Source organism: Corapipo altera, unplaced genomic scaffold (assembly GCF_003945725.1).
Source record: "Corapipo altera isolate COAL_440 unplaced genomic scaffold, ASM394572v1 77b, whole genome shotgun sequence".
In the NCBI taxonomy this organism is placed as follows: Eukaryota; Metazoa; Chordata; class Aves; order Passeriformes; family Pipridae; genus Corapipo; species Corapipo altera.
Genome location: NW_020884933.1, coordinates 3269419 through 3285830, shown reverse-complemented (window position 1 = coordinate 3285830; position 16412 = coordinate 3269419). Strand labels below are relative to the sequence as shown.

Sequence of the window (16412 nt, the reverse complement as noted above, 5' to 3'; positions counted from 1 at the left end):
ATGGGGAGGGACCAATATTCGGTGTGACCATGGCAAGGGATGTGGATCCTTGGATGGGGAGGTGGCTGATGCTCAGTGTGGCCGTGGCAATGGGATGCAGGTCCTTGGATGGGGAGGTGGCCTCTGCAGCACAAAGAGGTGACTCCTCCTTGGTGTTCCCCAACCCCTGTGGCTCTCTGGTGACTGCTGGGAGTGGATCCTGGCAGGGTGAGGGATGCTGTTGGATTCCTGCTGGCTGCCTGGAGCATTCCTGCTCAGGGTGGATGGAGGTAGAGGTGTCATGTAGGTGGGGATCCCGTGTGCAGAGGATGAAATAGATTGGTGAGGGTGAGCTGGAAATTTGACTCCATCCATCTCACCCTGGTGTTTTGCGGGGTGGGAATAAAGACTCATCTCATGGTGCAGGTGATGGAGATGTTTTTGAGGGAAGCAGCTTTGATGGGAAAGGGTGGCACTGGGACAGGGAATGTGTTTCAGGGTACGGGTCCAGCCTTGGGGTCCCTCAGAGCAGTTGGCTGTGGGAGCCACGTTCCCTGTCACCTCCTGCCAGTGCCGAACTAATGAAACCTCTGACTTTGATGTTTTAATTAGTTGCTTTTGGCTTTAATGCAGAGGGATAATAGAGTTTCCATGGACTTATAAAACCTGCCCCTCTGTTTATTCATTAGAAAATGGAAAGGGGAAAAAAAGAAACAAGATAACCCTGGGTAGGAGAGGAGGAAAGCGAAGCTTGAGCCCTGTGGAGCACATGACATCCCGCTGGGGTGTCACCCACTTGGCTGGTGACTCTCTTAAAGCACTAATTAAGCAACTTAAATCCTGGGAGAGCTCTCTGTGAGTAACAGATGAGTTCCCTGTCCTCCTGCATTTGTGAGCTTCTGGGAGAGGTCTTGGATTTAAATGTGGGAAGCTGATGCACAGCGATGTGCCCCGGAGAGGGTCAGGAATCTGGGGCTGTGGGAATCCTGGACAGGAGAATCCCTCTGCCTGTGCCACCTCAGCAGGGAGCGAGGGGCTGGCAAGGGGGGACAGGTCACTGCTGCCCGGGAAGGTGGTGAGGGATGTAGGGATCCTGGTGGGATACCAGGTACTCCTGGGCTGCTTCCCTGGGATGTCTGGGCTTCTGGGCCATGGCATCTGTCCTAAACGCTGTAAGGACCAGGAGAGTCCGTGCTAGGGAGGGGACAGAAAGCCGTGACACCAGCCCTGCACGTGTTCCTCTGCCCAAATCCCGCAGCTAGATCTCTGTGGAGCGAGGGAAGGGGCACGGGAAGGATCTCCCGTTGGGCAGTGCCAAGGGGCAGAGCTCCTGGTCTCTGCAGGCCCTTCCTTCCCTGCAGCAGGAGGGTCTGGGGACAGTCCCCTAATGCAGGGAGTGGGCCCATCCCCTGCACCCCCCGGGGCCGGGACCTGGCGGGTCCCCGCAGGGTGAACTCCTGGCCAGGGCGGCAGAAAAGCCAAGCCCAAGGTTTGGCCAGTTGTCGGTGTTTTGTGCTGACGGGGAAACTTTTCCCTCTCCGCTTCCATGGCAGGGATGAGTCGGCAGCTGGGCTGAGCCGGCAGAGGAGCCAAGCGCAGCCTCGGGGGTGCCGGGGGCGAGTCTCCAGCCCCCCCCCGCTTTTATTTGGTGCCGTATCCCGGTGTTTTCCTGCCGCCGGAGCGGCCGGGGGCTGTGGGAAGCGGCGATCTGCTGGTGTGCCAGGGCAGGGAGCGGCGCGTAGGAGTCCCCACCCGGAAGAGTTTGTCCGGCGGGGCCGCGCAGGGAGGAATCCGATCCCTCCTTTTCCCAGGCTGGGATCCCGGCGCGCTTGGCTTTCCGTGGCCTTGGCCGGCCCCGCCGCTCCCGAGCCCCCCGCCGGGGTCCGGCCTCGACGGGCTGGGGAGGGTCCCGCAGCAGCGATCCCGCGCCGGCTGACACCTCCCTTTGTCTCCAGCGCCGAAAGGTCAGCCCTGCCTAACTGAGCCCTGCCTAACTCAGCCCTGCCTGACTCGCCGCGCTCCGTTGAGGAGCTGTAAATAATCCCCGATCCTTCTGCCGCGGGGCCGCGGCAGCTGCCGGCTCCTGGGCTGAGCATCCTCCTCCTCCTCCCTGGGCGGAGGATTGGTGCCAGGGGAGGTGATGCCAGCCGGGGGGGGGTGCAGCCAGCGCTGCGGAGCCTGGGGGGCAACGGGGCGGGCTGAGGCCCGAGGCACTCGCTGCAGCAGTGAAAGCAGCGTGTCCCACGCCAAGGGCAAGAGCTGGGATGGCAGCTCCCAGCTCCTGCCTTCCCCGGGCTAAAAATAAGCCGCCGGCCCTCTCGGTGCTGCCTCTGCCCAGCCTGGGGGGGCCGGGGGTGGGCAGGGGGCAAAGCCGGGCACAGGGGACCACGGGGGGGGGCTCAGCCCTGCGGAACAGTGGCAGGACCTGTCTGGGATTTGACGTGACCTTTGCTCTTTGAGCATCGGATCCAAGGATCAGATTTTCAGGTCTGGGCTCGGATTTCGGGCAGAAGGTGTCTGATTTTCAGCGCCGATTCCCAAGATGCTAATTAAGGACCCTGCTGCAGCAGCTGGAGCTTTACTGTCCCTTTGCCACCCCTCGCTCGCCCGGGAGGTGCCGACGGCTCTGGCCAGCCCCACGGAATGCCCTCGGCTTTTCGCTTCTCGCCTTTTGTTCCTGCTTGGAAACGCTGATGCTTCTGCTCTCTGTGCTCCAGCCTTTCCAGAGGCTTAGTGGCACAGCATCACAGCATTCCAGCTCTTCGTCTCCCTTCCCACCTTCTCACCAGCCACTTAAAAATAACCCCGGGTTGCTCGAGCACTGCTGAGGGCAGATCCCGGGCTGCACGGGTGCTCTGTAGCTGGCAGTGGGAAAACTGCTTTTCCTGCTCGTGCCAAGGGACAGGCAGCCAAAGGACACAGGGATGAGCGAGAAGATGGCTCAGTCCTTGAGCATCGTGCCCTCTCATCCCCGCTCTGCAGGGGCTGAAGCCCCCACCCTCTCACGGGGCCAAGCTGGGGTGTATCCCAGTGGGCGGCTCCAGGTGGGATCTGCTGGCTGTGGAATCCAGGGCAGGGTGTCTGGTTTGCTCGGGGAACCGCGTGGCACCTGGACAGCCCAGCCCCGTCTGCCGGTCCCGCGCGCCGGCTGCATACAAATCCCTCCGTGACAGATCGCTGCAGCTGGCAGCCGGCAGCACGAGCTTCCCGGGCTTCCCAGGGCTGCCCGCTCCAGGGGGGCTTCCTGCCGGAGCCGGGCTCTGCCACGGGCACGTGGCTGTGCCGGGAGCTCGGATCCAGCACGGCCTCGGCGGTGGGGACAGCCCGGGGGTGACGTGACCCGGGGCTGGGAGGGAGCTCGTGCTCCAGCCTGAACCTGAGTTAAATATTATTCCTGCCTCTGGAACAGGGAGGGATTAGTGCAAGGAGGGAGAGATTGGTGCAAGGAGGGGGATTGCAGGGAAATGAGGGCAGGCTGGATTTGTGGCTCTGCTGGAGGCTGTTTGGTGATGCCGACAGCTGGCAATGCCAGGCTGGCGATGGGATGGGCTGGAGCAAGGCTGGGATTGTGCCTGGTGAGGGTCGCAGTGCCTGAGGCAGCCCCGCTGCTGTGGAGTGGGAGGAAAGCTGGAATGCCAGCCCCCATTGCTCAGTGGTGGGGATTTATCCCGAGTGGCACAGGCCTGGCTGCCCCTGCCTGGGACCGTGGGGCTGAATCAGCTGGAGGGAGCTGGGACCAGAAACTTGGCTGGGCTGGGAGGAGCTGCAAGCGTGGCTGATCTTTCCTGGGTGTCCTGGTGCAGACGTGGCTGTGAGTCACCGCATCCTGCCTGGGAAAGTGTGGGGACCCAAAACTTTCATCAGAGCAGCCGTGCAGGGCGCTGGGATGGGTCCTTGGAGGGTCCTGCTGTACCCATGGATTCCCTGTGGGAGCGAGGCTGTGCTCCTCCCTAGGGACACTGCTGTGGAGCTGGGGGCCAGAAACCCCCATGTCCCAGCTGGAGCTGTGAAAGGGTGAAGCTCCACAGCCTGCATTTTCCAGTGTGACTAGTGCTGGCTATTTTTAGTTGTCCAAATTAAGCTTGCCTAAATGATGTCTTTTGAGGTTTATTTGAGGGAGGAGGCCTGGAGTGGTGTTATTTCCCAAGTGACGAATTGCTCTTAAATCTGACCCCAACTGGACTGGCCAAAAGGGAGGGGAAGGACTGAAGCTGCTGCCTCTGCCTGTGTCTGGGAAGCGTCTCCTCCCCGCAGAGCTGCACCCGAGGGTGTTTCCCAAGTCAGCAGGAGATCTCCTGGGGGAAGGAGAAAGCAAACAACCAGGCCCCTCTCGCCTCCCTGTGGGGGAAAACCAGCTGGATAACCTCCTCCTGCTCCCTGCCTCGGCATCCCCGGGGTGTGCTGTGCCCCTGGGAGCCGGCCCGGGTGTTCCTCGGGGTGTTCAATCCACGGGCTGCTCTTCCCAGGGGCAGCTTGGATTCCTCGGCGTGTGCTGGGTGCCAAACGCAGCCCACTGGGGCTCGCAGAGGAGGCTGCTTTACCTCCTGGGGGAAGGCTGGAGCTGAGGGTCAGGGTGCTGAGTTGTGCCTGTTTTGGGAGAGGTGCATCCAGGGGTGAGGGAGTGGTGGCTGGCTTGGTGTCCAGTGGATACTCCAGGGCTGGGTGCAGCCCTGGGCCAGGCCCTGGTGAGCCAAAATCCTTCCACACCGTATTGCAGCTCTGTGTCCGCAGCTGAATTCTGTTGTTGTAGCTCCTGACCCGCTGCCTTTCATCTCTTTCCATTCATTGCTTCCCTTCTTGGCGTTGTTTTCCCACTCTTCCCGTCTCTGCCCATCTGTGGATGTTGTCTGCGTGCCCGGTCTCACCTCGCTGGGCGCCCGCTCGGGCACGCACCCAGAGCTCGGTGCAGGAATGGCCCTTCCTCCTCCTTTTCCATCCCTCCCCTGCAGCAGCTGGGTGTTTCTGTGCAGGTCAGCAGCCGGGGGATCCTCTGGCTCCTGCAGTTGAACGTGAAGTGCATCGAATCCTGGGAAGCTGTTGCAGATGGAGTTTGTGCCGCGCGGGGGGAACCTGTGCTGTGTGTGCCGGTGTCCTCCTCTCTCTGAGGGCAGACACAGCCTGGAGCAAGGAGACTGGAAGTGCTTCCTGCCCTGCCTGGCACCTCCGTGCAGGGGACTGTCCCTTTTCCCTTTGGAAAGGACAATGAGGGATCCTCCCTTCCTCCTCCCCCTCCCCCGGACACAGCTGCGTGTGCAGACCGGCCTCGCTGTTCCTCAGCCCCCAGACCTCGCTGCACTCCAGCCCTGCTGGAGTGATCCTTTGGGAAGAGAACCGCAGGGAAGGGACCCAGGAAGGCTGGCACAGAGCTTCCCTGAATCTCAGTCTCCTTGCCTGGGACTCTGTCTGGCTGCTTCCCCTCGAGGGGCTGTGTGGGAGCAGGGAACAGAACCAAGTCCAGGTGGTTCTGGGGGACCCCAAATGGTGCTGTGGGACCCCAAACCAGCGACTGCCCTGCCAGTGTCCCCTGATCTTTGCATTCCCACTATCCTTGTTATGCAGAGAGCAAACCCACCTGCCCAACCCCTGCCTGGGCTCCAGGGATGGAGCAAAAGGCTGATGGAGGGGGTGAGGAAGGACCTGATACTGCAGGCAGCTGGGAAAATGAGAGGGCAGAGAAGAGCAGCCAGAGCCGTGGGAGTGGAGAGGATTCCAGCATGTGGAACAATCCTGGGTAGGATACCCAGGGCAGGAGGGGGAATCCTGTCCATGCAAGCCCCAGGCCCTGGGTGGGTTTTGCGTTTTTCCAACTGGATGGAGAGCAGGAATCAACGATGCCCAGCCACGGGCAGCTCTTCTGCCTCCATCCCCTGGTACCACCCCGTGCTGGGCTCTGGTGTCCTGGGAGCTGGGTTGGGTGCCGGCCACTCGCCGTATTCCCTGTGGATCACCCTCGCTCCATCTGCTTCCTGCCAGCACAGCACCCCTAACACCCAGATTGTGTCGGTAATCTGGGCCCTATCGCTGTTAAAGCTGCAATTATCCCTGGATTAGTGCTGGTGCTTAGGGACCCACCTGGGTAAGTGCCTGGGATAGGCAGGGGCTGTGCCAAAGCCTCCCGTGGCTCCTGCAGCTCCAGGTCCAGCCAGGACAAAGTGGCCGGTGTCCAGCTGTCACCTCGGCTGACCCCGGGGCTGGTTTGTTCCTCTTGTTTGGAGGTTGGGCAGAGCCTGTAGGGCTTTGGGGGGCATTGCTTGTTGGGCTGGGGGGTGCTGGGCAGTGGGAACCCCCCCCAGCACCGTGTCCTTGCCCCTGTTGTGTCTTGTCCTGTCTCTGCAGTTTGAAGTAGAGCTTGAAATTCAGGGCCGGGTTGGATGGGGCTTGGAGCAACCTGGGCTGGTGGAAGGTGTCCCTGCCCATGGCAGGGGGTGGAACTGGATGGGCTTTAAGTTCCCTTCACACCCAAACCATTTTGAGGTTCTGTGATTCTGACTCTCAGCTCTGTTGCAGCTTTAGCAGTGGATTCTTTGGTGGTGGGGGGACACGACCTGCAGCACCCTGAGCTGTGATTTCTGGCACAGAGGACACGTGTGGTGGCAGAGCCTGGGCTGGGTCAGCACCAGAGGGGCAGGGAGGCACCATCCCACCTGCAGGGACGCAGGAGGTGGGAGCTGTGCCAGCAGCTGCATGCTGGCACTTGAGGAAAAGGGATATCCCAGTTTCCCTGGTTTACTGGTGCAGCTGGGAGCCTCTGGGAGCGTGGGGGCGTTGGAGAGGATGCTGCATAAACAGGATGGCAGGTCAGGACGGGGCTGAGCACCTGGGACACCGGGACACGTGTGTGTGGAGGTGGGGACGGGACTGGGAATGGCAGTGCTGGGAATGCTGGTAGTGGGAATGGCAGTGCTGGGAATGCTGGTAGTGGGAATGGCAGTGCTGGGAATGCTGGTAGTGGGAATGGCAGTGCTGGGATTTCTGGTAGTGGGAATGGCAGTGCCCAGCACACAGTGGCTCCATTGCTGGAGCAGTGGGTCAGGTCCGTTTTGGGGAGGGGAGGGGACAGTCCCAGCCAGCTGGGAAGGGAGCACACGGTGCCTGTGAGGAGGAGGAGGATGGTGCTGTTGTCACCAGCCTCTCCCCGGTGCTCAGCCCAGATAGGGTGACTTTTAGATAGATCAGCACTTGATTAAAGCACATTGATGGGTTTAAAATGCACTGGCACCCGGGGTAGGCACAGGCCCCTATAACTGGGAATGTGTTGGCTGCTCTGGATCACCTCGGGGCTGTGGCTGGTGCTGGTGGGAAGAACAGTGAGGCTCTGAAGAGCAGATCTGGGTTTTTTCCAGTCCCCCTGGACCCCTCCTGCCCTGCCTGGGCTGGGATGGTGGGAAGGGGGTGCCCCCAAAGCATTGGGGTGGTGAGATGCAGCTGAGGGTGGGTGGGAGAGGCGAGGCTGGTGTTTCTAAGTGGGGTGAGGACTATGTGGGTCACCCCTTGAGTGTGGATGGGTGTCCCTTCCCTTGCAGCCTCCCCCACCCACCACGGCGTCCCACAGCGTGCTGCTCTCCTCCTGGCATCTCACACCCCCCCTGCCCTGTTCCTGCCCGTGTAGTTTTACTTTCATATTTATTTTTCGAGCAGATTCCTGCTGTTTACTTAAGTACTTGGTTCTCCTGCCGTGGGGGACAAGGAGTGGGGACCCCGGGAGGCTCCCAGGGGGCCGGGGGTGTGTGTGTGCCCCCTCCCACACCACTTGGCCTCGTCCCAGCAACTGTCTCAGAGGAGCTTTTCCTTCCCCTGTCCCTCCCCGTGCTCTCCTGGCCCATCTGGCTCTGTCCTCCTATTTACTGCTACATATTTTCCAGACTCTGATTTGCCTCTTCTGCCCGGGTTTGATCTCCCGATGATATCACGGGCTTTGCTCCGCGAGGGTCTCATTCGGTGCCCGGGGACGCAGCTTTTCTTCCCTCGTATAAATATTGCCTTTCGCTCTCCTGCGTCTCTCCCGCTCTCCCTCCCTCCCTTTAATTAGACTTCTTACTGCATGGAACAGTTTGCAGTTATATATGGAAAACAGCCTACACTTTCCCAGGAGCGGGGCATGTCGGGAAGGGAAACGGGAGCAGCCGGCGCGCTCTCCCTGGGAGCGCGTGTGTTTTTCCTATCGCGGACACACTTTTTTCCCCGACTTTATTTTTTAACCCTTCGGGGCAGGGAGGGGGGCTCGGAGCCTCCCGCCCTCCCCCCCCCCCACCACCACCTTGTTGCTGACTCTTCCCTTTCGCCTGGAAAAAATCCCCTCTCTCTCCCTCTCTCTGCTTGGACTTTTCAATGGAAAAATATGGATTTGCTGCCGGAGCGGTCTGGCGTGAGGGACACGAGCTAGTTGGGATCGGAGGAGTTACCCGGCGTCCGAAGGGGATGTGATCCGGAGCGGGACTGCGCGGGAGCCCTCGGAGCACGGACGGGTACCGGACCAGGGGCACCCACCCCGTCCCCCTGGCCCACGTGGGGAGGTGGCAGGAGGGGCATTTCTGTCCTCAGCCTTTCCCTGTGTCCCCCAGGGCTGCTTCCAGCCTCGGGATCGGGATCTGAGCGTTGGATCAGCCCTCCTGCTGTCCCAGCCCGCCCCGGGGGGCTGCAGGGGGGACTCCCTGGGGTTCCCCTGGTGCAATCCCAGCTCTGGGGGAGCCCCTGCTCTCCTGCAGCCCAGGAGCCCCCGACTTTCCCTGTGGGGTCAAACCAACTCCCTGGCTCCTGCCTCAGTTCCCCGCTGTGACCCCGAGGAGTGTTTGGCTGTGATTGCTGCTCTTTCGGTTTTTGCACGGGACTCTTCTCCTCGCTGAGCCGGGAGGAGGAGGAAGCAGCTCGTTGGCAAGGTGAGTGCTGTGCTCACCCAGGTGCCTCAGGGTGCCCTGTGGCACCCCAAGGGCTCAACCTCTCCTCCTCCTGACTTCCAGGAGAAGCAGATGCTTCTCCCGGCTGCTGCTGGGAGGAAGTGACGGGGCCTATTTTAAGCCCCCAGGGATTTTCAGGGTAGGAATCCCCTGTCCCTGTGTAATCCTGCTAAAAATACCGTGGCTGTGCCCCTGCGTCCTGGCCAGTGGCTCTCCCATTCCCTGGGTGTTGTTTTGCCTGTGAAATCCCCTGTGCTCTGGATCAGTACTTACCTGCTGGTTTTTGCTTGATTTTAAGCTAAGCTGCTCCTCTGCTTTCTGAATGGGTTGTAGAAAGGTGGGAGTCAGGATTGCTGGGATTTCCCCCCTGTTTGGGGCTGGGGTGGGATGCTGCTGTGCTCAGGTGTGTGGCTGCCTCAGTTTCCCCGGCTGTGTAAGGAGGAGGGACATGTGGGGAGTTGAGTCAGAGACCAACTGCACTCGCTGCTCGTGGGCTGCCCCATCCCATGGGGATCCCACGGGAGAGGTGGGAATGGCTGAGCTGCCTGGAGCATCCCTGCCTCTCCCTGAGGCTGGCAGTGAAGGCTGGGGGTGAACTGGGTCAGGCTCCACTCTGCCCGAGCTCCTGCCAAAGTCCCAGTGTCCTCTGGCTGTACCTCTGCCCCAGGAATGGCTCCAGAGGTCTGTGGAGCAGAGAGAGCCCATCCCTGGAGGCAGAGCTCCGGGCTCCTCCCGTCCTGCCCTCTGCGCCATCCTTGCTTTGGATCCTGGCCTGGTGGCCCCGTGGCCTGTGCCCTCTCCTCCAGCTGCCTGGATGCTGCTCCCAGCCTTGCTCTGGGCACCAGCACTTCTGCTGCACTGGGATAGTCCCAGCATCCGTGTGCTGGGGGGGATGGAGTGTCTGCCTGGGAATAGGACCCCCAGCTGCCCATCCCCGTAGGATTGTTGGTGTCCTCTCCCTTCTGCCGCAGGTGCTGGGACTGGGGGGGTGTCCAGGTGTGCCAGGAACTGGGAGGATCCAGGTTGGTCTGAGCACAGGGCTGGGATGTGACCATGGCAGTGTCCATCCTGGGGGGGCTGCGAGAAGGAGTGGACAAAGCCTCATACTGGGATCCAGGGCAGTCCCAGTCTGCCAGCATGGGGCACCCTGGGCTCTGCCACGTGCCCCCTCCTCAGGCACCTCTGCCTGGTGCTGGTGTAGCAGGGCAGGAGGGGATGCTGTGCCCCTCCAAAGGCTGGGGGGCAGCAGGTATTTCCTGGTGCAGGACAGGCCGGATTCGCTCCCCACACTCCTGCATTCCTCCACCGGCTGTGCTACCTTGTAAAGCACAAAAGAATAATGAGAGGAGCTGGGGTGATTTAGTGCAGGCGCCGGGAGAGAAATACCAAGGCCTTAGATGGAAACATTCCCCTTGACAGCTCGCCTGGAGACTCCCTGCTTTTCCTTTTCTTCCACCCCCCCCTGAAATTCCTGGGCTGCTGCACCCTGGGGCGCGGGGAAGCCCCGGCCGGGGGCGAGGGCAGATTCCTGAGCCCCGGCACTGAGGCTCCAGCAGCTGCACCAGTGCCTTTGGCACGTGGATGCGCCGTGCAGGGGCTGGGACAGCAGCAGTCAGGGCTGTCGTGGCCCCTGGGCTGGGGGCAGCAGGTTTTGGGGTTTGGGACGCCAGGTTTTGAGGCTCGGGGCAGCAGGTTTTGGGGTTTGGGACGCCAGGTTTTGGGGAGCCGCGTCACGGATCGACGCATCCATGGTGCTCTCCTGCCTCCAGCCTCTTCCCTGCCCTTTGCTGCTGCTAATTGCTGCCTTGGGTATGCAAAAACCCAGCAGTTTTTCAGCCTTCATTAGCGGGAGGCAAAATAGGAGCGAAAAAACAGAGCCAAGGCAACTGTAATTAGTGGGCTGGTGGCAGCCACTCGTGTTCCCTGCGGAATGGCCGGCGAAGGGATGCATTTTTTGGGGAAGGCCGCCTCTTCCTGCCTTTTCCTTGTGGTTTCCCTGTGACCTTGGCCCTGGTGCGTGGCTCAGAGGTGCCATATGACCTTTTGGTCCTACGGCCTGGCAGGAGAGGAGGAGAAGGAGGATGGTGCGATGATGTGACGACGCTCTGGTTGCTTCCCCATCCCTGGTGTCCACACCTGTGCAGAGATGAGCGTCCAAACCAGGCCAGGGAGGTGACAGCCTGTCTGGGGACAGGGTCCCCTGCCTCGTGCCCTGCACATGGCAGCCCCTGGGCACACGTGCCGGCAGTGGCCGCGCACGAGGGAAGCGCCGGCTGCGCTCCTGGCACCGGGCGGGCGCTCGCCCCGCTCCGGCAGCGGGAAGCGTGTGCCTGGCACAGCGTGTGGGAGAAATACTACGGGCTGTGCCACCTGTGGGCTGCCGCGATTCATGCTCTGCTCTGCCGGGGAGCTGGGGCTGGGGACGGGGAGCTGAGGTTGGTGACGGGGAGCTGGGACTGGTGACGGGGAACTGTGGCTGGTGACGGGGAGCTGGGGCTGGTGACGGGGAACTGGGGCTGGTGACGGGGAACTGGGGCTGGTGACGGGGAGCTGGGGCTGGTGGCGGTGACATCCCGGGCCGGCAGCTCCTTCCCACGCCTCTGGCAGCATGTGGCACCCTGAACAGCAGTTCCATTGCTGCCTGCGGTACCCGGGTGGTTTCAGTGTGTCCCCCCCTCCCCACCCTGCTGGCACCTCTGGTGTCCCAGCCCGCAGACGGGCGAGGTGAGGAGGAGTTGGCACCGTGTGGGAGTTGGGGAATTTTAACTCGGAGCTGCTGCTGTGCCGGTGGGAACCGTGGGGATGAGGGAGGAGGAGATGCTGCCAGCCCTGGGGGGCTGCTGGTGGGCTGGTGTAGGAGAAACCTGGAGCTCCTTCTGGTCTCACCACAGATTTCCGCTGGGGTTGACGCTCCTGGGCTGCAGCATCAGCCCTGTGCTCACAGACCAGGGCACTGCTCCGTGGCTCGGTTTCCCTGGCACAGCGTCGCTGCTGCTGAGCTCTGCACGGCCCCAGCACTTCCTGGGTGTTTTGCTGGCCCTTTTCCAGCTGCAGTGCCCTGGCAGGGGGGCACGTTAGTCCCCCCACTCTTGCAGGGTGAAGGCCGGGAGCTTCTTCCCTCTCAGCACTGCAAGTGAAAAACGAGGGCTTCTTGCAGTTATTGCAGCGCCCCATCCCTGGCGTTTGGCTCTTGTGTTTTCCCACGTGTCCCACGTGTGGGGCGGGTGTCACTGGGGGGTTTCCCGCTGTCGGGTGCCGGGGTGGCCCCATTGGGGAGGGAAGTGCCACCGTCCCCTCCCATGGCGGGCGCACTCCGGCGGAGGAAGCGGATACTGTGGTGGGAGGAGGGAACGTCCTGTGGGTGCCACAGGTGCTGCCCCGGGGAGCCCTGACCGGGGACCCTGCCTGGTTTCGGCACCCAGAGCCCAGAGGAAGGAGCAGGGAGGGGCGACACCGGCGTGACTGGGGAAGGGGGGACAGCTCCTGCTCCCACGCTGCCTTGTGCTGTGGCAGGGGGCTGTGAGTGGAACTCGTGCCTGCAGGGGTCTGTCCGGGGTGTTCTGGCCTGGCCTGGTGCCCCCGTGCCTTTGCCATGGGGGTGTTGGGCTGCAGGACCAGTTTCCGGCACCGTGACCTTCGCTGCCCTCTCTGACCTCTGCGATCCTGCACCTCCTCCCTTGGTGGCTGCCGGGGAAGCCCTTGGGCCCGAGGGTGGCAATCCTGCCTGGGGTGGCCCCCGCGCCCCTGGAGCCAGCCCTGCCCCTGCAGATCATGTGGTTTGTCACGGTGAGTCGCTCTGTTGGCTCCTGCCACCGCGGGAGGTGACAACACCCCGGTGTCCCCTCTGGGTGCCCTCCTGGGGCGCCTGGCATGGGAAGGGTTAAGGAGAGAAGGCTTCCCTTGCCAGGGGTGTTGCTGGGAACAGGCAGGAGGAGAAGCTGCCATCTGCACATTGCAATTTGGTGAGTGTGCAGGGGAGGGGCCCTGCCCTGGCCCCTGGGGTGCTGGGGCCCCCCTGTTTCCCGGGGAGAGGTGGGGACTCCGCTGAGGGACCAGGTGGGAGGTGGGGGGCCCTCAAAATCCCCCAGGAGTTGGTGTTGCTGTGGTCTGACCATCTGCTCCACGTGTCCCTCCACCGTGGGAGATGGACCTGACTCAGCCCCAGCGGGCACTGGGGGTGTGGGGGTCATGCCCTCCCCGTGCCCTCCCCATGCCCCCCACACCTTTGAGGGCAGCATGTCCGAGGTTTTCACCTGTTGAAACCCCACAGGTGTGCTGTGCCAGCGCAGCCCCCCCAGTGCAGGAACCCCCACACGTCCCCTGGCATGTCCCTCCCTGCTGCAACAGGGGTCTCTTCCCCTCCCCAGACACCTTCCCCTGATGACAGCACCTAACGTGTCTCTCCCAGTGATGCTCTCAGCAGATGCAGCCATTCCAGCAGCTTTTTGCCTTCCAGCCTTGCTCCCACGTGGGACTGTGGCTCCCAACAGCCCACGGTGGGTGCTGAGTGCTGGTGGGGTCCAGGAGGTGGGAAGGTGAGCCAGAGGAGCTGTGCAGTTTCTCCTGGGACATATCCCAGGGAGCAGGCAGGGAAAGGTGGTTTAGGCCTGTTTTTCTGCTTTAATTGGCTGTTTTGGCTTTTGGAACCCATGTGTCCATCTGGAGAGTAGGTCTGTCTATGCTCTGTGCTCTGGGGCTCAATGCAGCCTCTCTCATTCCACTGGGGATGCAGCTCAGCTTTTTTAATTCCCAAAGAGAAAAATCTTAAACCCGAGCCAAGAAGGGTAATTTTGGGGGAGTTGAGGTTTTTTTTCTTTCCATCCCCACTTGGCAACATAAACAGCATCCCTGACAGCTTTACATTGAGTTTGCCATGGCAACCTACAGCAGCCAAGTGTTTCCAACACCCCATTCCCAAAGTGGGAGAGGAGATGAACCCCAGTGGGTGCTGCTGAAGGGCAGTGTGTGGGGCTGGGGTGCTGGTGGCAGGGGGCAGGTGCTTGGGGAAGGTGATCCACCGTGATCCACATGACCTGAGGTTTGTTTATGGACCTGATCCTGCTTGTCCAAGCCGGGGTTCGTGGCTCTGGGCAGGGGATGTGGTGGCTGCTCTTGCTCTTCCTCAGCACGGTGCTTTCTGCCCTGGATGGTGGGGGATGTTCAGGCTGGAGGGGAGCTGAGCTGGGGCAGGGATTTCATCCTCATTCATGGATAAAGGAAAACAACAGCTGAGTTTGGTCAGGGCTTGCTCTGTCTCTGGTCATCTGCAGGGAGGACAGAGCAGTGCCGGGGTCTGCTCTGATGTGCTGAGCCAGGAGGATCCGTGGCCTTGCCCAGGGACCCAGTGGTGGCTGCTGCTGGCATGTGCCAGCTCCTGGTGCCACCGGTGTCGCAGCGAGGCCACTCGTGGCTTGGCTGAAGGCATCACGTGTGGCACGTCCAGCTGATTTAATTATTCCTGTCCCTCTCCGAGCACTTTCCTCTTCCCGAGCTTAAAAGCCAGTGGGTCCCTTTCCCTGTGCCAGCAGGTCCCTTTCGCTGTGCCAGGGGCCGGGGTGGGCACGGGGGATGCTCTGGTGCCGGCTCTGGCCGTGGCTGCTCTCCCTGCCAGGACGGAGGTGTCGTGCAGCCGTTTATTATTCCGGGCAGGTTCGCCTGCAGCACGGCATCGGCTCCGGCATCGGCTCCGGCTCCGCCGCTCCTCGCCAGCCGCTCCCTCCTGCCCGGAGCACCTGCCTGCCCCAACCCACACCCCGGCCCGTGGCTCCAGACAGTCAGTGTCCCCCATCCCAAACTCCACAGCAGCCCTTGTCCTGCCCAGGGATGTCGTTTGGGAGCTGACACAGCTCCGGTGGCGGCTCCAGGGGTGGTCCCGTGTCCGCACAGGGCGCTCGGGCTCCCGGGCTCCCGCTCCTTGTTTTCTTCCCAAGGAGGCCCTCGGGGAGCACTTGTTCCTCTCCAGTGCCTGGGGGCTCTGGAAGTGAATTATTGGAGTGAAGGGCAGCCTGCTGAACGCTGCTGGAGTCATTAGGAGCTCGTTAGGATGATAGCTCTTAGGGAAGCCTGAGTGCAGCTCTCTGGACCGATCCTTCCCAGTTTGGCCAAGGAATGCAGGAGCCTGTGCTGGACTGGTGGGATGGGGCAGAGACAGGCCAGGAATGGGTCTGTGACCCCGGATGGGCTGGAGGAGGGTGCTCAGAGCAGACACAGGAGTCTTTCCCCCACCACAGCCCCTCCTTTCCTGACGGGCAGAACCAGTCCCGGGCCGGAGCCTTGGGTGGGACACGGGCTGGTGCCGTGAGCTCCTCCAGGGGTAATTATGGACTAGGCTGTTACAGGATTAATTAACCGTCTTTCTCTTAACCTCTGAGCTCTCCTCAGACAACGTCTGTTGCTACGAAAGAGGAAAAAATTAGCGTGTTGGGGTGAGGGAATTATCTTTTTTTCTCTTAATCAGCAGGAGTCTGCTTAATTGGGCCTGCCACCTCCTGCTTCCCGCTGCTGGGAGCCAGCACGCCTTTAAATGATGGATGAGCTCAGCTCCACGAGGAGCTGTGGGGTAACCAGGCTGGGAATGGGCAGGGATGCTGGGGTGGGAGTGCTGGAGTTGATCTCTGCTTTATGGGGCAGCAGCAATGCTCTGCCCCAAGGGTGCAGGTTTGGGTGTCCCGGGAGCTCCAGTGCTCCCCATCCCTGAGCTCCTTGTGCTCCCAATCCCTTCAGTGCCTGCAGCTGTTGGACAGGACCCTCCTGTGCAGTGGAATCACTGGTGTCCCTGGGGTTCAGTTGGTGCCTGTTCTGTCCTGATAATGCCCAGAGCTGCCCTGGGTGTTGCTGTCAGGGAGCTGCTCCCAGGGGCCAGGCAGGGAGGGGTTTGCTCTCTGAGCTCTGGTGTGACTGCAGTTGGGGTCCCGTGCTGTGGGGTGAGCTGGGACAGCCCCAGGGTGGTGTGGTGCCTGCCTGTTGGGTTTGTGAGGGCTGGTGCATCCCGTGTGCCCCTGAGAAGCAGCGATAGGTGTCCTTCCACCTTCCTCCCGTTCTTGTCTGGCTGCTTTTCTTCCCTGTTCACTTGCTCTGCCACCTCCTGACCCTGTCTCAGGCTGCTGCTGCTGCTGTAGTGGCCACTCCTTTTGTTATTCATTTATACTGCTCTAGGAAAGACTTCATTTTCTCTGCATAAGAGCCTCCCTTGCAGGCTCTTTGCCTCTGGAGTGCCGGGAGCATCGCTGCTGGCACTGGAGCTTGGGTACAGAGCTGGAGGGCACCCTGGGTGACAAACAGCACTTTTCCCCTCTGGCCTGTGCTGCTCTGCCTGCTCTCTCCATGTCCCTATTTGTCCCTAGCCCCCATCCTCTCTGTCTGGAATGCCAGCGGGGGACCCCAGATCCCTGGGGAACGTGGGAGCCACTGGATGCTGTGCCTGCCTGGCCACAGCGCTTGGTTCAGGCATTTTTGGGACTCCTCTGTCCTCTCTGGCAGGGCTGGGGGGTTGTAACCTGGCTGACAGGTGCTGAGAGCCAAGGCCAAGAACCACTCGCT

General features: G+C 61.5%; 1 protein-coding gene across 6 annotated transcripts in view; it reads left to right on the top strand.

The window, feature by feature from the left end:
* ATP2B4 (ATPase plasma membrane Ca2+ transporting 4) overlaps positions 1-16412 on the top strand; it is a 47272-nt gene that overhangs the window by 5164 nt on the left and 25696 nt on the right. The window lies entirely within an intron of this gene.